This window comes from Anser brachyrhynchus (genome assembly GCF_964034855.1).
Source record: "Anser brachyrhynchus genome assembly, chromosome: 12".
Taxonomy (NCBI): domain Eukaryota; kingdom Metazoa; phylum Chordata; class Aves; order Anseriformes; family Anatidae; genus Anser; species Anser brachyrhynchus.
Window position 1 is genome coordinate 18,913,494 of NC_137707.1, and position 27,822 is coordinate 18,941,315.

Sequence of the window (27,822 nt, forward strand, 5' to 3'; positions counted from 1 at the left end):
TTGTGCACAATTTGAAAGACCAGTGCTCATTTCCCACATTTCTTTCCACTCAGAAACCCCTCTGCTGAGGCACTGAACTGCCTTTCTACTTTGAGCTTTATTTGTGTATTTGCAAGATTCTTTTGTTACAGACAACTGCCACTTTAACATATAAGCTCACCTTTGAAAAGTGTCCTGAAAAGGAACAAATTTCATAGTGAACAGACTGTAAAATATAATTATAGGATTGATATATTAAATATACCCGGGCCAGCCCTTCATCTGGCTTATATCTGAGAAACTCACATGACCCAGCAAAGCTAAGCTACTTTATAATAACTAAGGGTCTTCCTTCATTTCTTAAAATGACGCTGAAATATCATTTCCTTCCTTATCCTTTCCTATAGGTAAGTAAAATTCTAAGAAAATGCGATCAAGCAGAGATTGATTAGTCAGAATTACACTGATGTAATGTTGGAGCAGAAAGTTGCATGAGGTCATCTTCCTGAACAGATGGTCCAGAGATATTGGTTTTAACTAGCACATGGTTGAGTAAATAATGTTTAAGTTTTCTTTGAGAGCCTGGGGAGTGAACCAGATAGAGTTGAGTGAAATACCTGTGCCTCCTGCCCACATCATCTGCTACTCCTAGGGTTTTCATTTCCTGCACTGTTTGTGCTTTATCACACGGCTCACTGGTCAGGCAGTCTGTGCCCTTGGTTCAAAAGCTTTTATTGGAAGATTGAGAGAGATGTGAACTTATTTTCAATCTGTAATTTCTTTATATATGTAGTTTGCTTCTTACATGCAAAATCACAGTTAACAGAGACAGAGGTGTATGGCTGTATTGCTTTTCACTAAGTAAAATAAATTTATATGTAATAAAAAATGACCATATTAAAATAAAAAAATCTTCCTTATCAGTTCTAGAAATTATTTGGTTTCTGTTCAGATTAAACACCCACTTGAACACACCCACATTTGTCTCATAAACAGACAAATTAATTGACTGTACAACATGGACATCGTTAAGCATGTGTTTACAATCTCAAAAGGATCAACCTGGTCCTTGTATTACATCATATTTTATATATATATATACACACACATTTATTATACCTTTGTTTAGAATAAAAGTAGGTGATGAAAAGTTCAGCAAATTTCACGATGACTTTTTAATGCTTCGAACAGGAATGTCTCCTTTCATAAGCAGCATCAATGACTTTTGGTAATGTCAGGTTAGTGTCTGTTCTATCACATTTACTTTTCATAGTAACAATCCTGGGAATGTCACTGTTACAATATTTAAATGATCACTCAGTGATGCAAAATGGCACAGTAAGTATGAAAATAAAGCACAAGATTCAAAACCAGGGTAATTATTTACAGACAAGTAAATGAAGACACAATTAAGATAACTTTGACTATAAATTATTTTCTAGTTAGCTCCATTACATAATAGTTTAAGACCTTAAAATGACCCCAAAATACTATTGATTCATGACTACAAATTATTATTTTGGGGAAACACCAAAATAAAGTACAGAAGCATAATCACAATGTTATACAAAAATGAAAAAAATCATTAAAGATACTCGCACAGACAACGATGTGATACGGTAAAAATACTTTAAATAAACTGTCTGCATTACCCACGTGTAAGGTGCAGTCAGATGTGTAGGTCACCTGACTATTCATTTATTCTTATTAAACAACTTGTTGCTGCTCCCTTCAGCTTCACTCTATAACAACTGCTGTATGTTGGCAGAGCTTCCACATTTCTATTTTTAAAAAATGCGTACATAATTTTCAGACTTGAATAATCTCTTATTGATGTTTACAACAAAGGTTCAAAGAGAAAACCTTAAAGGAAAAAGAGTAAAATTGACATTCTGATTTGTCTAACTCAAAGGTGGGCTTTAATGAAAGTTATAAAAACAAGAAGAGAGCATCACAGCAATCCAAGAAAAGAAAAACGCATACAACTTGGCTGCAAGGCATATATAACTTTTATTTTTTTATTTTGAAACCTACAGGTGGGTCTGTATCAAAGAATTCAAACTCGATTCTCTTAATGGCCCTCTGTACAGCAGCCAAGGGTGCATAAAGGAACTGGAAGGGATACAGGTGCTCTTTCATGTATCACTTATACAGATAAGAGTCAAGTGAAAAATTCACTTTCAGATTAAAATTCTCATCCCATCTTCCTCTTCACAGTTCAGGACATGGTGATCTGTACTGGCTGAGATTTGCATCCCCTCTGATTTCAATATGACAAACATCCAGCTTCCTGTGATTGTTTGCAAATGTTTTTATGGTACCCACATAAGAAGGATGAACTCTTGTGGCAACTATTTCTCTGGAAAAGTTGCAATCAATAGCTTCCAATTTACCAAGCTAGATCCCGCTTATAAATATACCCATCCATCAAACTATGTGGTTAGCAATGATCTAGTTTCACTTGAGGCACCACAAGTTGTAAGGTCATTGCTGATATTATTGCAGACAAGTGCTTTTCTCATGTTTTTATGACTGTAATGTCATTCCTGTTTGACTTCACTGACACTACTCATGAGAGAACTGCTTATGACATAGTTATGGAAATACATAGCTTATTATTGCATAATAGCCTTACAAATCTCATGCATGCATCATTATGCAAATATGAATAATGGAGCAAGCGTTGTTGATGTCAATATGTCCATGCCAGAATAAGCTAATCAAATGAAATATAGTCCAATTAGCAGCATGGTGGGCAATCTTAAATAAAAGGAGATGCTCAAAGGAGGAAGGAATACTTAAAAATTATGGCAAAAATATGACATAACTTCAGAAAAAAGTAAAGATTTTTATTCAGTTGATCCCAAGACACGATAACTCAAGGAATGATGGATGATATACATATCAAATACTAAGTCCTCTAAAACTACATCACCTAATTTAATCTCTGTAAAAGTTAGAAAACTGATCTAAGCCAGTCTTGCAGTTATCCCTAAAGTTAACAGAGGGGATAGGGAGGGAGAGACCTGCAGATTCCCACGTCTAAAATAATTTTATTTTATTTTAAGGCAGTACTTATTACCTTCTGACAGTGCTTATATCCCTTCAAGTATTATAGTGAGAACCTATAGCTTAGATAACACATTTTAGAAGACTGTAATTATTTAAGACTTTAGCAATTATTTAAGGCTTTGAACAACCCAGGCTAGCAGTACATGTCACTGCCTATGGCGGGGGGTGGAATTAAATGATCTTTAAGGTCCCTTCCAACCCAAATCATTCTATGATTCTATGACAAATCCCATCCTAAATGTTACATACATACACAAAATAACCCATATATCCTATTATAAGCCAAATGACCAGGTTATCTCCTTGCTCAGACAGCACAAATCTATTCTCTACATAATAAATAAATAGGGATGATGTGGCAATCTCATGTAGATTCTAATGTACTATATTAACTCAAGCAGCACAGTGGTTTGCTGGCTAAATGAAAATATCTCTGTAAGGAAATTGAATTTTGAAAGCTCAATATTCAAGTTTCAAGGGGGAAATGTGCTTATGTTAACTCTCAGCTGTAGGGATGCCTATCATTATCAGACTTGACTCCTTTCTACTTTCAGCCTCTCTGGCTTCAGAATACCCTGGGAAACCTGGAGCACACAAAAACATATTAGCACTGGAAAAATGGGTTTGCTTGGTTTTGTGTTTGCCACATGAATAACAAACAGTATATAAAAGCTTGAGGAAAATGACATTACAGAAGAACTATGCACTTTTAATCAACAAGGGAACCAATAAACATGACATAAAACCAGGACTACGTTTTACTTTGGAAAAAATAGAAAAGTGTTCTTTAAAAGCTACTATGTTTACCTGCCACCAGCCATGTAATCTGCATTCTCATTGAAAAAAACAATTTGCCCCCAGGAGAATAAAAAACGGAGTGAATTTTGATTTGAAGAAATCATTGAGATTTCTACATACTATATTTGCTATATCTCCATATATATTTCCATGAAGTTTTAAACTGTATGGAAAGTTTAGAGACTTTTCCATATGGTTTTAAACAGATAATTTCCAGACTGAAGAGAAATCGCTTGCTATAACTCTTCAGTACTATACCTCTGAAAATGTATGGTGTGAAATACATTAGTCAATATTGTTTCTACTCTATGACTGGCTGACAAGTCAGTTATCTTTTACAAGAAAATAGCAAACATGAGTTTCACTACAAAATGTATTCTGTTTAAGAATCTTTTACTATTCAGAAAAAATGCAGTAACAAGCAAACAGCAGTGACATGAATTCAAGTTATCTAACTGGTGAAGAGATCCAGATTAAGTTGCTACCATTTTCTGCAGTATACTCTGCTTTTTCACCTGCAATCAAACAGTAAAGATGCACTATTTCCAGGATATACAATATCAAGGTCTCAATCTTTCTATTGTCCTAGATGCTGTCACAAAGATGTGCATAGAGACTAGATCTCTGTTTTAAAAGTTAGACTTTCTGAAACTAAGTGCCACTGTACTGGTAACATATAAAAAAATAGTACCACTGCATTTAATTTACAACCCTTTTTTGAGACTTTTTTCTTCAATCTGCATAGGAAAATAAATTTTATAGTTATCATTGACCAACTACCATCCTTCTGAAGTTCCTGTGAGTCAAGAGAAACCACTAGTATACATTGCCACAGGATTTGTTCTGTTTCTACATGTGCCAAGTGAAAAAAGGATAAGGGAGGACACAGGAGAAGCAGCAAAAGAAATCAAGGAACATAAAGTTTTGACAGAAAGGTGATTGTCTGGAGACATCTGGCTGTTCTGTTTCCTGCTTGTATCAGTCTTACTGCCTACTAACTGTGAGCTGAAGCACAGAATGGTTGCAGGAGAGAGTGGGACCAGCAAGAATCCAGAGCAGATGGCTGTGAGCACTACATTGAATGGAGATGCTGACAGGCACATGCACTTGGCATGTCTTTTGATTCACTGAAAGCATCTAGGAATTGTATACAAACAGTTGCTAAGCAATTTGTTTGCACTGGAAACTACTGGCGCTGGACCAACCAAATAGGCATGAGATGGTGGCAAAGCGTGGGTCTGTTTTGTCCTTTCTTTCTGAATTAAGTGCCTCAGTGAAACCATTCTCAAAGGAAAAAAAAAATGAAGATACCCATAGACATGTTCACTGAGGTTCAGTTTCTACTTCATCTGTAACGTTACAGCATATTACTGGGAAATTGCTCTTCTTACACCTGTGACTACATAGACTCAAAGGCCTCAGTACAAGATTTTGACTCTTAAATCAAAAAGCCAAGCTCCTAGAAAATGTCACTTGTCATTCTTGAATAAAAAACTTGATTACAAAGGTTCAGCTTACAGTTTTGGAGAAGCCTCTTTGCTACTCAAGAAAATCCAATTAAGAATTAAAAAATAAAAAAATAAAAAATAAAATTTTACATCTAGTGCTGGTAAGTATATTTTAAAGGTCTGAAGAAGTCAGTACTTTTTTTTCTTCTTTCACTAGAGAAGTATTGTCCGCTACTTTTGGAAAGAAGGTATTGTACTTGTCTTGATGCCATAATAGAAGATTTACCAGATATGCTAAAAAAATGCTTTGCCTTGTGTCCTTTGAGTAGGAACATGGCACTGGTAACAGTTTTACAGAAGTGAAACAAGGCACCTCTGAAATGGATATAGCCACTGTTACCACTTACACAAAAGCCAATACATTTCTGGCATCTCAGCAGAAAGCCAACTGCTTTTATTTTGGTTGGATATGTTAATTTTTCTCAGTCTGATAAATAATAGGGGATTCTCTGGGGCTCTCTTACATCTTTCTGCACATCACCATGATTAATGTAAAAAAGCCAAGATCCCTATGCAGATAAACAGGATTTTCTAAAGCAATCCAGCCAAAAGTTAGCTAGATTAGCATTTTCACATTCTCATGTCCACTGATGCATAACTGCAATGTGGACAGCTGCTTGGGATGCCAGGCTCTGCATCTAGGATCCAGCAAATGCATTTGGTGCTCAGACATTGCTTCTTTGCTACCCAAACTCATGCCCATGTGTTCAGGTGGCACTCTGCCTACTCATCACTTGGTCAGACTCCTCAGACTGTTTATTTGAGGTGGCAAGTGACTACAGGCTTGGATGGTCAGGCTGACCACTCCTAAAGAACCCCCTGCTGCTGTACTAGGCCCCTCTCTTGTAACGTGCTGTTGTATTCAATGCTTTGTATAACTTCACTCTTAGCTTTGTTCACTGACACCTAATTAAGGAGGGGAAAAAAGAAAAAGCAGAGGGAAAGAAAATACAGAACTCCTTCTGTATTCCAGAATGACAGGTTCTAACTCTTCCAGTATCTGGCAAACCACAGACACTAGAGGAAAGACAGAGATGCTTCAAGGATGTACAAATGTCTGAAGACACTTTTCATGTAGAAAAGAGCAGGGCTTGAAATGACCTTAGGGAAAACACCACCATGTAAGATGAAGCAATGAAGAGTGCAGCATCTCTACATTATTGTATTTTCATCACAAAGACATCATGTGCATTTTAAAATGCAAAACAATCCTCTATTCTTACTGAGCTTTCCTATAAGGAATAATATAATAGTGTAATCTAATCTATGCAGAGTATTGTATCAGAAAAACATATCGGATACTACAATGCTCAGGTGCAAAATGAAAACAGAAAAGATGGATAATCTGAAGTTATGCTGTATTCTCATCACATTTTAAACACCTGCCTGTTCACAAGAATGAAGTGTTTCAAATTTGCACCTTTTAAACAATTTTCCTTCCTTTAAACAAATTTCCTTCAAAAAGACCTTGACAGCAAATAAAAAATGTAAAATAACCAAATCATATCTCATAGCAAGACAGGAGATGAAAAAAATGGCAGTAACAATACCAGTTCAGAGTGCAATGAGCTTTCCAAAACAAAATTTGACTTTTGTCAACCTGACTTTGAAATCCAAGGAAGTATATTAAACTGGTGGGTCAGCTCTGGAATCAAACTGGACTTCTGCTACTGGGAATGGATGCCAGTCTTGGAACTTGCCAGCACAATGCAAGTTATCCATACACTACTTCTGTGCTGTTTATTTGAGTACTCCCTGGGTGTTGTAGCTATCACCTTTAGTTTTTCTGTTACCATGTGACTCAAGTGATACCAATTTAAACTAATGACTTACTTGGGTGTCCTGGTATTACCTTATTCACTGAAGAAAAAAAAAAGTGCCACCCTCTAATCTGAAGCTGTAATTTGAAAATCAATTGTACTGAGGACTCAGCAATCACTGTTTTTTGACTCTTGGCCAGCTGGCATGATCAATGCAATAAAAAACTTCTTACCTGGAAACCATTCTTTCTTGTCACATTGAAGAACTGCACCCGACTATATACATAGTTACACAACTAGTTACATAGTTGATACCAATAATAAGAGCAATATCAATGCTGAAAGCTAGTAAGGTCTTAAGCAGTGCATTTCCTATCACTCCTGCAAAGCATTTTAGATGACTCAGACAAAACTAGCATTTCACCACTGCTGAAGGTAGCAGTATTGCACTGGCTGTACAAGTTTTGGCAAGAAATTTTGGCAGAATTTGCTTTAAACATCCTCTAGAAGGTGGCTAGGTTATTGGGAGTTCATATCTTGTTATTCTTTTTCTATTTCTCTCTAGCAATTAGAGATTATAGTACACAACATCACATACCAAGTTCCATTCTTTGAAATTCCTTAGTGGTTGTTTTCATTAGGTAAAAGTACTTTAATATGACTTGTTACCCACATAATTTATTTCTAGGAGAGACGGCTCTCAAATGTGAGGTGAGCTTCTATTTATACAGGATAGCTTCATTTTAAATGACGTTACGTTTTTGAAAACCATTGAGGCCTCCCTCTTTGTCCCTTATCACTTGTTCAAAATATTTATGCATAACCTGGAAGAGATGTGATGTTACTGATTTTTGACCTATATTTCTTTCTACTGCTATTTGAAAAAAAAAAAAAAAAAAAAGGAATCAAGGAATACAGTAAAAAAAATAATTAAAGAACAAATAGAAGAAATTGCTACCTGACCTCTCCTTTTTCTTATTGGCTCTATTTTTTTCCTTCAGTCAGTGAACTAAATACTGTGATTTTCAAGCAAACCAATATACACTAGTTTACAGCATAATAGCGTAATATGCACTATCAGCTCTGCAACTTAGGGCTGACCTTTTTCCACTGCAGTCAGAACATGAATGTGAAGAGTATCTTTAATGTTTTTCCTACTAATGAGCATAAAGTTTCCTAGATTCTGGTCTTTTCAGAGAGGGGATAACTTCAGTGTAAAGGAAGAAGAGAAGGGTACCTTCCTTGTACTCTGTGTTTGGGCTTCACTTCAGAGACTAGCTAGACTGGTAATAAGACTGGTTGGCACAAAAGAAGGATGCTGTTGCAAATGAAAAAGCACCTGAAAGCACTTCAGGCTATCTTTCATGGCAATGATTGATTTGATGTGAAAATTGTCCTGAAAAAAACACAGTATTAGGGTAAAGTATTAGTAATATTTTACTATTTTTAAACTTTGCTAATTAATTCTGCGGGACCTCATTTTTTTCCCACTAAAATTGTTTATCATCTAGAACCCTCCATCACAAATGGAATGTATAACAAAACGTGATATAATTAAAAGAAAAAAAAGATTTTCTAAAGGCACTATTAGGGAGGCTGGGGGAAAAAAAGAAAAAAAAATCATTCTTACTCTTCTGATTGTAACAAGACAGAATTAAGAATCACTGCCCCCACAGAAGTACACATGGATGCTATGAATGTCTGAAAGAGGGAAGAAAAACAAAACAAAACAAAACAAAACAAAACAAACTTCTTGGCCCTATTCTTCTGTATTCCATGAAGATCAACAGAATTTGAAGTGGCAAAGAAGCATCAATCACTGCTGTTGCCCAAAGATTATAAGAAAGTGCAGGATGTATCCTACCTAAGATATGGTGAAATTAATATAAAAAGAGAAATATTAAAGTGATTTGACTGTTTAACATCTCCCCAAAAAGCCTTTTATACTGGCTATTTTTCATCCACTAAGAATACAGGAAAATACTGCAACTTCATCTTGGTTAAAATATGTTCTTGCATTTTGCTTTTCAATGGAATATGAAAGCTTGTGTGGCCAACACAACTAGCAGATAAATATCAACTCCTTATGGGTGTATGTAACACTGCAAGTATTTCAGACAACCATTTGTTAACACTAGGGTAATTCATATTTGCATTTGAGTAAATACTGGTTTTAGAGCAACTTCTCCAGTAAATGTTAGCATTTCCCTTCCACAACCTAGTAAGTATTTGCAAATTCCTGCTGACAGCACTGTAAAATGACCATGCATCCTGCTTTATACAAAGATCTCTAATAGCACAGATTGTTAGCAACTCTGGCAAAGAATTCTCCTGGCTTGAAATTCTCTTCTCTGAGAAAGGCCAGCATAAGCTTTTGCCAATGACCTTTCTGTAAGGGTGTGAGTGATGCAGAGAAATAGCGCTGGTCTGACCTGGGGCTGACTTCACACAAGCAGACATATTAAAAATATTTCACTGCTGTTGTGAGTAGTTAGTAATTCATTAACAAAGCCCTCTGGAGGTTCTTCCAATTATTATTGTTATTGCAGACTTTCTTACTGGGTAAGTAAAAATTAAATTAGTTATTCAGAGAACTGCAATTTACTTTCCAGTTCAGCATTTTTTTTTATATACATCCTGGTGGAACTGTCCTCCTTACTACGGTGTTCATCTTCTATTTGTCATTCATGTAAATCTTAACTTTTCTTGGTTAGACATTTCAGTGATGGGAAGGTATTTGTTTCCAACAAACGGTAAATAAATTAAACATGCTGTAACTTTGTTTTTGACAGAAAGCAAACATAAACTATACTATGATACACTTAGGTCAAAAATCTACCTAATCAAGACAGTCAAAAAATCTCATAGATTCCAACAGAGGTAGGACCTCACTCAGGGAGATATATTTTTCTACCACAAATGATTCTATGAATATCAGTGAGTTATTTTTGTTGGACTCACTTTCACATAATTAACTGTACCACAATGTGGCATAAAATTAAATGAAGTGAGGAGCTGCATTTCTTAGTCTTTCACAGTGTAATGTGAAATTTTAGAGCTAATATAGTATGTCCTTAAAAGCTGTGCTCTTCTTAACTCTTGGTATATAAACCTGGTATGTCTTAGAACTTATCTTAATAATATTTTTTTTTTTTTTACCAAAAGTAGGTTATGAAAACTTAAGACATTTCCATGCAGAGAACACTGAACGCTTTTACAATGCATGCTTAAAACATTTAAATTTAAAAAAACATTTTAATTTAAAAAAACATTTAAAAAATCATTTAAATTCTTCTTAAATATTTCTTTAATAATTGTTTATTTCTGTTGATTTGCTCATTTACTGATCATTGATAGCTACTTAATACACAGTTTTGTTACAAACAGAAGTATTTTTAATCTAGCATAGTGTTTAGGATAAAGGAGGAAAAAATCCTTCACTAAAATTTTAAAAATCAGATTTCAATTTTGCTTTTTGTTCCTGTAGATGAAAAAAAAATGATTCACGCATATTATCAAAAGTAATTGAAATTATGAGACAAAGTGAAAGAGGAAAGACCTACAGCTCTAATAAGGAGGGAGATTGCTCTGACCTGTGCAAAATCTTGACATTCTCAGCAAGTCAACTGTCAGACTGTAACATGAATAATCTTTTTGTGAGAGGAGGGAAAATGAAATCTTATCTGGAGTACTATCTATATGTATGTATAATGCTGATCATGACCTTTGTCTAAAAAGATGAACTCAACCTGGAAAATCATCAGGAAAGATATTAGACTGAAAAGGTGCATGAAGAACTTGAAAGCGGATGGTAAAAGAGCTCAGCTCCCTCAGTCTAGCAAAATGAAGGCTGAGGGGAATGCGATGGCTCTCTAAATGCAAGAGGGGAGAGAAGCATCACTGAGGGAAGAGCATTTCTTGAGCTAATGAACAATAAGACTAAACAGAAGCAAACAGGACATGAATTAATAGAGTCCAAAAATAAGAAACGGGCTTTTCAATAACCAAAGCAGTGAGGAAACCCCTTCCAGTCATATTCTAGTTCCTTATTCATCTTTTCTCTTCTATTCATCACATGTAACCAGGAATTAGCCTGTTAACTTAGGTGAGGCCTTGCACAAATGATAACAGCTAAGTATTACCTAGGAGAACGGATCACCTCCAAGACATCCTGCTCCCAAACTTTTGACAATACTAGTGTGTCGGTAGATCTGACCATTCTGGAGCTCCTATTCCTTCTTATCTTTTCTGAGTAGCAGATATTTCTATCCCACTAACAGCAGCTCTACTGTCAGTTGCCACGTGCAACGGATGTAATAATCTCACCTGACTCCATCTGCAAGCATTCAAATGTCTTCACAACATGTATCCTAGCCCTCTCCATTCAACAACACTACAGAGACATCAAACCTGCCTCTTTATAAAATCAAATTAAACAAGCAGAGCTCATTCACACAGGCTCCCCAGTATAACAGTGCAACTTGACAGCTGAGAACCATGGCTTGACAGCCTGGTCTTCACTCAAGAACATTTATTATTGTAGTTCAACCAGGGGAATGTTCCCATTTAATTACAAATTTGATCTGAAAAATCCTGTTTGGAAAAGAGAAGCTGATAAAGAGGGGAGTTGTTTCTTTGTGTATTTGGGAGGTTTGGGACAATGGAAGTCTTTCACATAAAAAGAAAGCATGCCAAGAAACCTGCATCTCATTTATGTTTCTATAGGTTTTTTCTGTGTAAAACTGAGCTTATAACTACCTTCCATCTGTCTCTGTTGATGGTCATAACAGTCGCTCATCTATGATGAAAATTTGCAGATATAAAAGTCTATAAACACATCAAAGGAGAACAGGGCAAAGGTTGAATGTGCATAATTTGGAGTCATCAGGCAGTATTAAGAGAAGATACAGTTACTGTGCCTATCAACAAAGAGTCAATGACACATCTGTTAGTTCACCAGAAAGTCTTCAAAGAGATGCCATGGAAAAATTCTATCACTGGCAAATTTTAAATTAAACTTAGCTTAACACAGAAAACATTGCTATTTTAGAAGGAAATCAGCAAACTCACTCCCCTAAACAGACTAAGGATAGTTCTCATGAAGAAAAAAAAAAAAAAGAGAAAAAGAAAAAAAAAGGACTATAATCAAAAGGGCGTTCTGTACCAAGATGAAATCAAAATCTTTTGAAAAGAGACTTCTGTGTAGTAGAATGGGAAGAAGACACCATTCTCCTAAACAGAATGCCTGTATTTGCAAGGCCTTTCGTAAGATATGGTTCTTCTTTAGAGAAAGGACTTAAGACACCCACCTGAATTATAGGAAACATGTCTAATTACCACTGTGCTCCCTCCCTCCAAATCCTCAAACTGGCAAGAAAAAGGAAGTGTTGCTGTTTATTTCATTTAAATGCTGCCTGCCTGACTTGTGATTCAACGTATTTCCTTTGTAACACCAAATTTTGCACTTTACAGCTGCATAGACATTTTCTTCAAAGTGTTTTATCAGGGCGTTTCAGATTATTAAACACTAACTACCTTCTTCCCTCATCTCCTGCTACTAAAAAAAGACTTGCATCTTAAATGTTAATTATGCATTTGCAGGCAGTCTAAATGACTCTGGGGACTGAAATCTGACTCAAGCTTTTCGTCGGCAGGTCATCAGTTCAAAACCTGACTCAGATCAGCAGTGACTGGAAGCTTCCACATTTCAACAGCTGTTTAGATGACCTATATGAAAAAAATATAACAGTATATTCAACTCAGTTTTGGGCGGAAAAACACCCAGGTCTTAAAACTCACGCACAGAACTGGCATTAACTGAGATCTCTGCTACAAGACCCCAAGGGGACAGCAGGTCTGGAAACTGAACTGTCTTATTCTTCAGTCTCCTCTGGAATAGGAATGAAAAAAACTCAAGATGGAACAGAAGAGGAAAGTTTGTACTTTCGGGGCTTCACCTGTTCCTGTGTTTCAACAGAGTGAAAGGTGGCCTGTAGGGCCACTAATCAATTGTATAGGAATATGTTCAGTTTGAAAATTGAAGGTCAATATATTAACAGGACACAGATTATTATTCTATGCTTGGTAACTGCCTTTTTCATACACAGACTGTAGGAACTAAGAGATCACCCTTATGAGCCTTCTTCAGAAAAAGAAAAAGCACAGATTTATTAATTTTAATACATTGAAATTCCATATCAAGTAATATAAACACTTCAATCTTCCCTATTTCTTTTCAAAAAATGATATCTTTCTGTACATTCATACTAACTTTCCCTGTTATAAAGAAGTATCAAAATGCAAAAGTGCTAGAAACCTTTTTTTTGGTTTTATGTCAAAATTTCATCAGTTCTGTGGATAAAAAATGACAATCCAGACATTTTTGACTGGTCTTAATAAAGGCAAGCTACATTCTCTTGTATTTGAAATTGTGCCCTTGAGCAGCGTGAAGAGCCAAAATATAGTCATATGGATTTCCTCTGCTCCCTGGGGGAAGGGAAGCTTTCAATTCTTCTACAAATGGAAGAGCTCACACCCCCATGAACTGCAGAGGCAGCCAAGGAGACGAGATAGCTGGTGAAGCAGAAAAGTGTTTCACTTTCCCTTATCAATTCTCAGCTCAACTGGGACTTCTCTAACTTGTGCTGAAACTGGACCAACCACAGCTTCAGAATAAAGTCAATAATTTCTCTAACAGAAGTTCCCACCCCTGTTTTGTGTAGGTCTTTTTAAAAGAACTTAATCCAGAAACTGCAAGGATTTGCATTTATGAGGCCAGTCTGTAAGTTACTGCTCGAAGTATAGCCTAATGTACAATTCTCAGTCCTTGTTTATGAGACAGAAATTATAAATCTATGTACAGTTTGTGGGGAAATGGCAGATCTGATGTGCATATGCATTCTTGGGATGAATAAAAACAAAAAACAACAAGATTTCTATGTATAATCCCACACTCAGAAAAATAGCCCCAGTGCGCATACAAGATATGCATTACTTGTAGCCTCACCTTCTCTTGGTTGGTAAATCAGACTGTGTGTGTAGTACTCAGACAGACACAGTCCAAACTAAAATATCTTTGTTGCTTTAAAGCTGTTGGATGTTTTCAAAATACCAATGGCCTGCTATAAGAATTCATTGCCTAGAAAATGTTACTTTTAATTCTAAGTAATCAATTGACACATGTACTTAATACTTTTGCAAATCATTAATAATATTGAAACAACCACTAATATAATCAGTTTTGTTAAAGGCATACTGAAGTTAGTACTGTATGCACCCATCCTTCAAAAAAATCTAAAAACAGGTAAGACGTTAAATGACCTACAAAATTCAGTTTTGTAATGAAAAAGAAATCTCATTGTAATTATTGAATAGATACAACTCACCAAGTTTTCACACTTTGCTGCCTTGCGTATACACAGGCCAAATGCCAGGAGGCATCCCTAATAAGCCCCTGCCACTGCATCTTCATATAAATATCTTTGTACAGTCACCTAGTCTTCAGGCACAAGAACTACCTTTGTTGCCATAAATAAAAAGATACATCTGCAATTACTAGAACCTAGTGGCCAAGTATGATTTTAATATACCAGGTTTTTCAGACACCTGTAGGAAACCAAAGGTCTCGGACCTCAGTTACCTTCTTTGGGGATGTAATTATTTCACAGAAAGGGGTGCAAAAACCAGTAAACCAGAGGCCTGTACCCTCTGCCATCAGCCCTACATGAATACAAACAGGGTCAGTTAATCATCGGAACTTTTCTGTTAGACTACATACATTTAAATACACACAGATCTTATTTACCTACACTTTTAAGTTGGAAAGACAGCTGGCAAAAAGTGACTGATAAACGTCCCTAACCTGCAGAAAATAATAGAAAATGAATCAATACTAAAGAAAAATCTCATTTTCTAGGTATCTGGGCAAGGGCTACTTGGGCAGCTTATTTCTTTGACTTGTCTCTGATTACAAAACTGTGAGTGAGAAAAATTAGAACATTGTGTAGCTGTAGGAGACATAGCCAACTGGAATTGGCAGAATGGGCAGCAAAACCAGTTTGCTAAATCTGGATGATCCTTTTACAGTAGGTTAACAAATAACTGTGGAAAGGATGCCAAAACAGTGCCACCCTCCCCTGAACCCTGAAAAACAGGAAAATCCTATCTAAGAAAACTATTCAGTCACACACACTTCACAGAAGACAGATTTTGTAGCCAGGTACAGCCAAACTGTCTTCAATGCAGGTCCAGTCAGACTCTGCCTGCCTACAACATTAAGGTCCTAATCCTTTGTATGCTGCAAGTGCATTCAGATTCAGAAAAGGGGGCTTTTGCATTCTGTGATAGAAGCTGAAAAGATTTTCTCTAGTTAAATTCACAGTTCTAGCGTAGACATTCAGACATCACAAAATCATGGTAACATCAGAATTCTAATTAACTTCAAGGTTGGGAGTTTCTGACTCTGTTCTTGTTTTGAAATCTAACAAATATCACCTGGCAAAGGAATTTCATGCATTAGAGCCCCCTCAACAGAACAAAGCTGTTTAAGGTTTGATAATTTTAAATTCTGCAAGGCTCTAAGCTATTAGGTACGAAAATAGTGGGAGTAAAAAAGTCGTTTCTTGTGACTACCACCAGTTAAAAAGGAAAATACTTAGGTTGGTTCGTCAGAGGATTTATAACCTAGCAATTAACAAAACTTCTCAATATCCTGAAATGTGGAGTTTAAATAGAACCCAGATGCTTCATGAAAACATTTAATATAGAAACACTGCCCTTATAGTCCCTTCTATGAGTATGGCATAGAGACATGGAAACGATGCTATAGAGGAAAATAGTTTGACGCACTGTTTTAAACAGAATAGGGCCTGATTCCTCAATGTACTTTTAAAGTCAGTACTTTCACTATTAGGAGCATGAGACAGAATTGGGCCCAGATCCTCTTTCTGAACTCCTATATCGTTTGGATTCATATGCTACTCAGTTTTATTAATGTTTCTACATCCTTTGCAACCCCTGCGTCTAAACAATCTCAGACTCAACACACATGCTTCTAACTTAAATCTCTTTTGATGATGCAAAACTGTTCGTTCCTTCTCAATTTGTAACACTTTTAAATGAAACAGACCCCTAGTAATTTTGACAAATTGTAAGAAGTAAAGTATGCTCCCAATGTTTGATCTTTCACAGTTTTGATCTCCCTGGTAGCTGCTTCTATGCTGACATTGTACCTACGCAAACAAAGTAACAAAAATATTTTCTCATTGTCAGCATTGTTTATTTATATATATATATATATAAAAACAAGTAGTGAAAAACAGAATAGACAATCATACTGTAGTGATAACTTCATGATTGCTAGTTCCCCAGAAAATTTAGCTAGGCAATGAAGAAAAAGAAAATCTGGCTCAGCTGCAGCTGAATCAGGTGCTCCACAATTGATCAAAGTATTGATCCTGACTTTTTTTTTTTTAAATCTTTTACCTGCTTTTATTTCCCATGCTGCAAGCTGATTCATGTAGAAATTAGATATTGCTGTATCTACAGCACATTTTGCTGTTCACCAGAATCATCATCTTCATCTGCATATTTTTAAATTTATTTCTATTTTTTAAGCATGTGTAAATAACTGATGGTAGAAAGAAAAGGAATTGTAGCTAGTGCTCAGTGACTGGGTAAGAGGCAATGGATACAGACTGAAATACAGGAAATTCCACTTAAAAAAAAAAAAAGCTGTGAGGATTGTCACAAACTAGTACAAGTTGTCCAGACGTTGATTGTAGAGACCTCATTCTTGGACATATCCAAAACTCCACTAGACACAGCCCTGAGCATACTTCTCTAAGCAGACCCTGCTTTGAACAGGAAGGTGGTGGACTAGGCTCTTCAGAGGCACCCTCAAACCTCAAATACTCTGATTCTATGGTTCTCTAATTCTATAATTCTAGGAATAAGTTAATAATTACAGCCAATACTGTATAATGAGAACTTGAAATAGATTTAATATAAAAACAGCCTCAGAGAATACAAAAAGAGTACTAGGAGAACTCACTTGGCATTAGGTTGTGTATTAGCTGAAACTAACGTAAGTGTCACTTTGGTAAATTGCCTTTCCACAAAAAATATAGTTCCATTCTAAAAAAGTGTAAAAGAAGCATACATTCCATACTTAGATATCAGATTATTTTATAAATAGTGATTTTTGTGACTGATATTTTCATATTGTGAAAATATAGCACAGCACATGATCAATAGTACAGTAAGAATTTGTTGCTTGCTGGTTGAATAAGCAAAACTGTTTCAAATAACCTCTGTCATTACTTACAATTTTATTTTTCATTGAAAAAAAGGAGGAGGTGGAGAGGTGCAGAAACACTACAACAAGAGTTCAACCTGTTTTCATCTGTAAAGAAAAGCAACCTCATAGCTGCTTTTGGGAAAAAAAAAAAAAAAAAGGACTTAGCAGAGAACTTTCTTTTAACTGTAGACCACATCCGGCATGTCACAATATGCCTAAACTATAGACCTGGCAACTTGGAAATATAGCACTCGCCAGAAGCCTGCTCCGGGCCTGTCTCATTCACTTCCCTTGAGGCCCTGCACTTCCCAGAAGAAATCCCCATACTGTGATAGAGTCACTGCTCTCCACTGACATAGGTCCGCAGCCCTCTCTGCTATCTGCCATCCAATGAATCATCAGGAAGTTTCCACTCAAGTCCACTGAAGATCACAGAAATTTCAGTAATGCAGTAGACATTCACTGGCAACCGTGGGATAAGTTCCTGGCTGGGAACAAAGCTAGCAGATGTTTCTACCAACTTTGATATAGTTTTAGTCTACAGTTCATACACTGTTTGCAGTCTTCTACCTGCATATAGCATAGAGCACATACACATCAATAATGGACTGGGTAAAACATGTGATCCTTGTGTTGTTCGGTCTTGCATTTCTGCTGGTGCTGATAGATGCAGTTTTGCATACAGATTTATAACCACATTTCTCACCTCAAGTCTACCTTTTCTTTTGATCCTGCTATTGCAGGTGTTTGCTGCTAACAGCTCCTGATCTCATGTCTGGTGTGAACACTGCTCTACACATCAATGGGCCTCTTGCTTAATGCATGGCTGATGAATTGTTACAGTCAATTTGCTCTGTTCTCATTCATATGCTTGAAAAGGAAGCATGAAGTTAATGCAGTACGCTAGCATGCACATGGCAAGTGCATATGCTACTTTCGTTCTGCCACTAGGACATAATCTGGAAAAGAGTAACAGGAAGGGCAATAGCATATCAGTAGTACAGGTATTTCTCTCTAGGCAAGCCTGCCTATGTAGGACAAATATTTACATCACAGACTGTTGGATGTTTTTTTTTTATATGTTATCATTGGGAGGTACTTTTGTATACATAGATGGAATTAGCCTTCTATCCAAAGTCTACAAGAAAAACAAAATCCTAGAAGCAATAGTCTAGAAAATTTTCCAACACTAAAATACCTTTCTTTGTACTTGAAACTGTGATGTCTACCTATGCACAGCCTGGTTGGTGTTGGAGACTGCATTTTGTTTTGTTGTCAGACTCCTGTCTGGAAAACTTTTTTCTAAACTGCAGAGCATTCTTGCTTCTTCTCTTCTCCAGATTAATCTAAAATCCAGAGAAGGTGACAAGAAAAATTGTTGTACCTAACATGGTACAAATAGAGCAGGCCAATAAACTTTGATCATACATTTAAATGGAGCACCCAGGGGAAAAAATACAAAAAAAAATTAAAAAAAAGGCTACTTGTCAAGACAAAGCAATTTCTTAAGAGTGAATTCCAAGCAGGTGGCAACTAAGCAACAGACCACCTGAACAGGGTCTTTGATCACTTGAAAAAACAGATCAGAGCAACACAAGGGAAAGAGAACAAGAGATAACGGGGGGCGGGGGGGGAGTCTTTTATTGGTTTATTAGAGAGAAAGATGGAAAATATAGCAAGAGACGCTACAAAAAGCAACTTCATGATCTGGAGAAGACAGCAGCTGTAGGAAGCATCTCATGGACATTTTAGTAATTACAATTTATACTTTTAGCAGCTTTTTCTACTTCCACCGCTCTTGCTTCACGCAGTGTTGACAGGAGTACTTGGGGAACTGGAGAAGAATACCACCTCTTCCTAATTCCAGGCTTGACAGAAGACAATTCCCTGCCCTTAGCCCACCCAGTACCCTTGTGGAAAGAAACGCTGGCCAGCAAAGAAGAAAAAGAGATAGATGTACAGAATACCAGAGGAGCTGCAGCGATGAACAGCAGCAAAGCTGCTGAAGCCTTGGATGTAGACCATTTCATGATGTAGCGACTAGGGGCATATAAAGAGTTTACAGGTTTTTGGTAACAGCCAAAAAAAAAAAGAAAAAAAAGAAAGAAACCAATGCAATGCCACATAACTGCACTGATTATAACACTTGATTTTGCCTGTTGAGGCTGGCAATACTACAAGGTATGTCTCCTCTCATCATTACTCACCTCCTCTACCAGGATTGAGCAAAACTGTTTTTATGCTGCTTGCCATATGAATTAAAATTGCATTTGAAGTTGAAAATTGGGCAAGAGGACAAGATTAGGCCCTGGATTTGTAAGTATTTATATTGGGGAAATAACCTGTACTGGCCTCACAGACAGGAAATGAAAGAGTAATAGAATCGTGAGGTCAGTAGTCAAGTTGTGCTTCTTTTTGTGAGGAACCTTGCTATCTTTTCTAGTGCTTAACAAAGTAGCTACACTCCTGAGGGAAAACAGAGGAGAACATTTTAATTAAAAATGAACATCCACAAAACTTTATAAGCCATTTTTGCAATTTCATTATTCCAGCTAAAGAAGAAAGATACTAAAATATTATTAACATCCCTTAAAATATTTATTAAGGGAGATTTAAATTAGCTCAGTCCAGCACTACTGGAATGATTCCATTTCTTTGTTATATCCAAGGTAAGGACTAAAACAATATTAGACTAACAGCAAAAGCATTGATGATAAAACCTAGTTTCAGAGGTTCTGAAGAGTTTATTTTCCTCAATAATTGATAATTATTAAACTAAAGAGTTTCTCTTTATTAACTGCAGAGTCCACTCAAGATCCTGGGGATCCTGAACCACTGCTTTTTCTCTGCAATTTAAGAACTGCTGCAAATGACAATGACACAGCATAAAATGTCATTTGTGGGGTGAGTACAATTAAAGATTTTCTCTCTGCATTTGTTTGAAGACTGACAGCTCAGCCAACAGGGCAGCCAGGTTTATGCAGCTTTCTGTAAGCTCATTGACAGTTTTCCCTGTGAAACTTTCTTCATAGTTCTCCTCATCAGGTAAAATCCTTCTGAACCTTTGTCAGATGGCTCTTTCGAGAGCAAACAGGATGGGGAGTCCGACCATGAGCAGCTATGAAGTCTCATTAAAAAAAGTCTTTCACACTGTTGTCCTTGTTCTGCATTATAATGATGGTTTGCCATAAAGTGCAAAGAAATGTTATTCTAATGAACAGAGGAGAGCCACCACTACACTGAGGCATGATTAACGAGCTGAAGCCGTTCATGAAGTCATTTTACACGTCTGGCTGGTGACCTTTGAATTTGAAGAATTTTATTGCATGTAAAGTATAATAGGAGAAATTATTTGGTTAGCATACAATGTATTCATGGTTTAACAAAGGGATGTGGAATGGGTTATGGTCCAGGAGAAAAGGCAAAAATGACATTATAAACAAACAATTACTTCTTTCCCATCCTCTTTTTAATCTTCCTTCAATTCAAATGAAACTGAGAACACGATTCACTGCCATGAGCTTACCCATGGCTACGAGCACTTGCTCATAAGCAAACAAGACTGTAGCTGACAAACTTCCCTTCCCTTGGCAAGACCAGAGAACTATGGACTTCACAGCAGCTGAGGGAAGATTCAACTTTCTGGGTTGCCAGATGACACAGAAAATAATTAAGAAAATTAAGTTTTTCCCTCCAGAGGTCTAAACACAGTGCATTAGATCATTTCAGAGGTCCCACGGCTTTGAGAACCCCAGCCTGTGTCTCAGTGACCCACACTGTGGGAAGCCACCAGCAACCCCTTTTGCTCATGCAGGGCTGGGGTCAATGAAGGCTGAGGCTAGGACTGCTGGATGACTCATAAAGAAAGAAGTAGAATTGCTTACACAGTTAGGACTGTCCCAGTTTCACCAGGATATCTGGGAACTGTAACCCCCACAAGTCTATACAAAGCCAATAAAACCACAAATCACTATTTTGTGCAACTGAACAGAAGAGGAAATAGGGTTCAGGAGACTTTGCTAGTGCTCCAGAAATTTTTCTACCTGCCAATTTCTTCTTATGGCCCTGCTTCTCAGCATGTGGGGTGCACTTCACTGACTAAAAAAAGCATAATGAGGTACAAAATATCTCCCACAAGGAGTCACGTACCCTGGTGAGGCTCGAAAGCATTCCTGATTGACCGAGTGGGGTGCCAGCTGGTGGCAGGAACACCTCTCCTCTCTCAGCAGAAGTGGCAGGCCCACCCACTGGTGCTGAGCAGACCTACAGTACTATTTACTGTACAGTTTGGAATATAAAGGAAATGAACAAAGCTGGTAGCAGGCAGCATGTGAAGGACACAATGAGAAGGGATTGATTAGCTACTTTGTTCAAACTGTGTAATGATCAAAATGACGAATGATCAAAGGCAGCAAAGGACACTATATGTGGCACTGCAAGAATTCATCTACTCTTTTATATATTGCTGCTTCCAGGGTGAGGTAAAAACAGAAATTCTACCTGTTCTGACACCTGCAAGAGGGAAGGAGAGGACAGAAGCTAAAAATACTATTAGCCTAGTTTAAAAACAAAATACTGACATATCCTATGCAGAAAGGAACTAAGTATCTGTTAGTGTTTTCTGGCTCTATTGTGTTTTCATTTGTAATAAGTAATAAAAAAAAGGTAAATGGACCTCAACCCTGAGTATTCAGCTGAGAATCCTTCCTCTGTTTGTTTCTAGATTATGAGAACTTGCATTGGACAAAAGAGTTTGGGCATGGAAATAAAAACTGGTTGGTGCTTTTCAGTCTCAAAAACAGGGAAAGCAGTCAAACAGTAGGTAGAGAAAGGAATAGAAGTTTTGCCATTCTCTCTGGATCTTCACTCAGTATAGACTAAATCACAATAATAGCTTGTATTTTCTTTTGCATCTTTTCTTGTCCTGCGTGAATGGACAGACAAGGGGAATCACATTTCTTCCCTTTTTCCTTCAAAAATAGTGACAAATTCTTGCAAACCAATTCCATTTATGGTTTTCCACCTACTCTCATTTGACTTTAGTTTCTAGAGCTTCCTTTCAGTTACTGATCACAATACTGCCACAGTATCATGAAGCCTTTAAACAGCCATAAGGCAATATTACCTCTAAAAGAAGCAATTTCTGCTCTCCCTCTTTCTAGCCTCAACCTGTAATTTCTTTCCTTCTTTTGTGTCAGAGTATTTTCAAGGCCAGGTGGTGAACCAGATCAGCAAACCTAACTATAGCAAAACTAATCCAGTCTTATTTTGCCAGGTTAATTTAAAGCCAGCTTGTCCCCTTTTGTTGCCAATTAATGGGAATACATAAGATCTCATAAAGGAGGACTGGAGCAGTTGCTGGAGGTAGGGCAAGATGAGAAGTCCTGTTTTAAAAGTGAAGTCACCTTACATTGGCTTGAAATAACTACTCAACTATGGCCCCTGACATAGATGTAGCCACAACAGATACGCTATCACGGACCCAAAAAATGACTCCATTATCAAGTTCTAGCAAGGGTAACATCTTCCCACAGAAAACAATTTTCTGATGAATCTGTATTTTTCTGACAAAAGCAGTGAAAGGGCAACTTTTTCAACACTCTTCACTGTTAAGTATTTTCAACACCAGATACACAGCTGCACACATGCTTTAGGCAAGTTTAGGTGCTTGGGAACACGCACTACTCTGCGACAAGAAGTACTTATTTTCCAGAGAACCCCTCTATAGGAGCCAGGCAGTCTGTCTCTTGGCAGACTTAACAATGATACAGTACAGTGAGAAAATGTGATTAGTCCAAGGTGTTAGTATGACATCTGTAGATTTTGAGAATTCACTAGTGGGGTATTACACTAGGGATTTTTTTTTTTCCGTGATATGGAATAGTACAGTTTAAATTGTCTAATGAGAGCAGAAGAGCTAAGTGGGATTTGATATTTTGCTTAATGAGGTGTGCAGAAAATTGCTAATGGATTTAATCTGCATAAATTTCTTCAAGCATACATATTCTCATGCACCCACACACATTCACCCTAAAACTCAATCGTTAATGATGAATTTCATTTGTTCCCACATCAGAATTAAGAATATTTAATGAATTGTAATGTATAGTTAATTATCATATTCATCACTTAGACCCTACATTGAGGCTGGGCAGGGGAGGTAGCTCTTGTTACAGCTACAGCAAATGTGGTAGTGTGACAAACACCTAGTGTAAATGCAGGCACTTGAAAATAAGGCTTGCAACAAATGGCATAAATGCTAAGTAACCAGGGTGCATTTCCAAGGGGAGATTAATTCTTTTTGTTGTAAAGCATCTTTAGTGGATGATACCTTCTCCTCCAGACGTACACAAAAATATAATCAGAGTGGGGCAAAAAGTATCAAACATTGATAAACCCCTAGCAAATCTGGAAAAGAACATGTGAGCAATTCATTGGTTACCAGAAAGGGTTCATTCTATCACTAATTTCACTTGACATTGCATAGAATGGAAGGCAGGCAAGAAACAGGAAATACTTTCGTCAGCAAATGAAATGTATACAATGCATGGAATAGCATTACATGAATTTTCCTTCTCAGGTGAATAAAGGAGAGGGAATGTACCAGCAGGGCACTTTATCTGTATAAGCACAAACCTAAGGTTGGAATGAAGAGAAAAATGTCTAATTTCACACGAGGCTCCTTAATCTCTTGCTACTAGCAACTAATAACAGATTTGGTTTTGAACCTTAACAAATCCTTTTGCATGGAGCAATTGTCCAATCATGCCAATTACAGGTTTGTGAAACTAACTGTTTCTGTAGGTAAAGAAGGAGTTGTGAAATGACAACTATGACAAGGCATAGGGGATGGAAGTTACTTCAGGGGTGAATCTGACCCACTGTCCATTAGTTAAGCACCAACGTGTCTCTGATTCCTTTTTATCTTTGGTGAAAAACATTTATTGGTTTTTGTTGGTAGTCAGCAAACACATCTATGACACAATAATTAGCAAGACATCTCTGGATTGCTTGTTGAAGCATATAATCTTAGAAAGGTAGGGGAAGAGGAAATTAAAACAAGAGCGCATCAGTGAGCTGGTAGTAGTTTCAGAAGATTTGCATTGCTCCTGCCTCTGGATATCCTTGTGGGGCTAGCCATAGAGACACACGTATAAGAGACAGGTAGAAAACGGACAAAACACATGCAGAGACTCTTGTACAGATGAATGCAGTTAAAGATTTCAGAAGAAAATATTTTTGGACTTGCTGAATGCAGCCATTCAATATAACTTACAAAAGATTTGTATTCATTAGCAACAAATCTCAAATCTCTTTTGGACACTATCATTACTTGCATTCTATCTTTTACTTATTTTGCCCTTAGAATTTATATTTCAATTTTACTGAAATGTATTGTATTGCTTGCTTTTCAAGAAAAATATCCCATAAATGCATTATGATGACAAATACCTATATTAAATGTAATACCAGATCATGACATTTGTATCCGAGGCTTATTTTCTAAAAACACTAGACAGAGTATTATTCCCATGACTCTGTACCATTCAATATTTTCATTCACATTTAGTTTGTATAATCTAGCATCCTTAAGAAAATTATTTCAGATAGGGACTAAGATAATAAGAGCAAATTTAAATGGAAATATTCCATGTCCAGAAATAATTATATCTCAGCTGACAATAAGCACTTCTTTCCTGAGCTACCTATTATCTATTCATGTGAATAAAATAACAAGACCATCTGGCAATTTCCAAAAAAAGTTACAGTCACCACCTCTGTTGCTCCTGGCCTTTGCGGGGAACATCACAGAGGCTTGATACATCAGGCATGAGGAGCTGAACAGTTTCATTCTTTCTATTATACACACGCAGTTTATTCCTGTCTTTAACCAGTACATTTCAGGACTCAAGAGTTACTCGAACGCCCTTCATCAATAAAGTTATTCCATAATAAAGGAGTGCATGAATTTCAAGTAAAATATGTATTCAGAGCAACTCTGTGGACTCTATGCCTTATTATGAAGGCACAAGGCACCTTCAAAGTGGGAGTCATGTGGAGATAACAGTTTCTTATTTTTACGGAAACAACTGAGTATATTCATGCTGTACTTTGAATATAGATTGGCAGCTAAATTCCAGCCAAAATTCACCTCCAGGTTTGCACTGGGGCAAGCTTCAGACAACTTGATGGAGATGAGGTGAGTATTATCCCTTCCACACTGTACCACAGTTTGCAACGCAGGTGTGTGAGTATATTATGCCACGTACACTCACCATCACTAATCATATTTGCTATTCTTTCTGCAGTATCACACATTTGACATTGAACAGGCAGCCCTGGACCATTTCTGCAAGGACTTTGCTTTAACACTGCCTGCCATCAGGGCAGATAGATGTGATCTGTGCCAATCAACAGACACCCCACAAGCAGTAGATGGATGAAAGTGGGTCAGGGAGTACAACAAGCTTTAATCCACTCTCACCTCGGCCACAAAGGTGAAGCACTTTGAGTTGAGGCAGTGCCTGTATAAAAAACTATCAAGGCACTTTCCTGTTTGCTTCTAGCAAATACGCACATTTAGGAAATACTAAGGAATATTGGCTATGCTTCTAAGCTGCCTTGGGAAGGTCTTTTCAGGTTTAAAACTGCAGCAGTAAAATAAACTTACTTTTTCATAGAGGTGTAAATCCCCACCTGCCAATGCCAATTGACTCCAGTCATACAGACAGTAATATTTAGATAGATTTCCTGGGCTTTCTGCCATTCATTGTGCAATGGTAGCACATGAAGACAAAGTTTATAGTGATCAAGCTTTCAATAAAACAACCATTCACAGGTAGGGAGCGTTCCAAACGTGAACTTGAATGGTCTTCTAATACTCTCAAAACTCTCCCTTTCCACAACTCCTTCCCCAGCTCCATGTATTAAGCCATGGAGCAATTCAGTCTCCCTTCACTGCCTCCCCTTGCTGCCCCCTACAAAGCTCTGCCATAATTTATTTAATTAAATACATTTTAAAATAAAACACAAAACTTTCAAAAATATGTGAAAAAAGCTCTGGTTTTGTACCACTTAAATGAACTATGGGAAAACTCTTTTGGAAATAAATTCTATTATACTAAATGCTAAATTATAATAAATTCTATTATACTATACTATTATATTATTATACTAAATTTCAGCACAAAACAATGTAAAGAATTGAACCTGCAAATGTTTGAACTTTTACGCACAAAAAAAACTGAATTAGATTACACTAGTGACAAATTACTAGTTTGTTTTATATGCATCCATGATTTTATTCCTTAGAGATTTATGAGGAGATTTTATTTTTTTTTTTTTTAACCTCAGTAGAGCGTCCGTGCACCTCTACAACTAAATTCTACAGCTGGATCTCAAAGCTCAAAAGAAAGATATCCAGTATCAGATATCTAGATATCAGATATCTAGGACCTAGTCCTAGAATTTCAAATCAATATTTTTCACTTTAGTGTTGCAATAAATAAAACAAAGTCTATTCATATAATCCCTAGTCTCCAAATACAGCTGTGACAGTTTTGATAATGATTTGCATGTAGAGGGTTTTTTCTTTCTTTTTGAGAAGGTGATACCTGTACATTAAATTAGCTTATGCTGATTCCTTAGTCCACATTTCAAATGCAGAAGTAATGTACTGCATTACAATTGCCCTCTGGTTTCCATAATGCAGTCCATTTTTAGCAAACACTTACATTGACTAATTTGAAGTAGATCATAGAGCCGTTTTGACTCAGGTAGTGAAAGCAACTGTTATGTAAGTACTGTTAGTTATATTGGCTGTTGTTTAATAAAGCATAAATTGCTTACAAGGCTTTTAGATAAAGTTCCTAGAACTGACGTGCAAATACATTCTTTGTGGTGTGTAGTATTAATATATTTTCCATATAAAATACCAATAATGCAAATATGAGAATGAATTCTAATTATGAGCTATATTTGTGAGGCTGTCAACTCTCACAGAAGTCATAAGAATTATACGACTACAAAAATTTTAGAGCTTTAGATTCTAATTTATTAACTTTCTATAGACAATAAAATAGGGAAATGCAGAACTGCTATCTGGCTGAGTGTATAGAGTTTTGGTTTTTTTAATAATATTTTATGTTGTGTTAATTTTAGGTATTAAATGTCATTTTAGGAGGTTTGGAAGTCTTGCTGCAAAATCTGGTTTTCATCAAATTAGAATAAAAACCTCACAGCAGCAGGAGAGTAAACCGGAAGCAGTAGATCAGTAGACACTTCATTTATAATTCTTAGAGTAAGCCCCTGTCATGATTAGTTTTAGGAAAAAAACTGGGGCAGTTTTTCAGTAACTTAAGAAAGAAGCAAGTTGGGCTGTAGCTAGTCACATCACCACGTCTCTATT

The 27,822-nt window shown here is 36.7% G+C and overlaps 1 protein-coding gene across 19 annotated transcripts in view; it reads right to left on the bottom strand.

Annotated features, from left to right (window-relative positions):
* LOC308176790 (uncharacterized protein) overlaps window positions 1-27,822 on the bottom strand; it is a 259,830-nt gene that overhangs the window by 117,624 nt on the left and 114,384 nt on the right. The window lies entirely within an intron of this gene.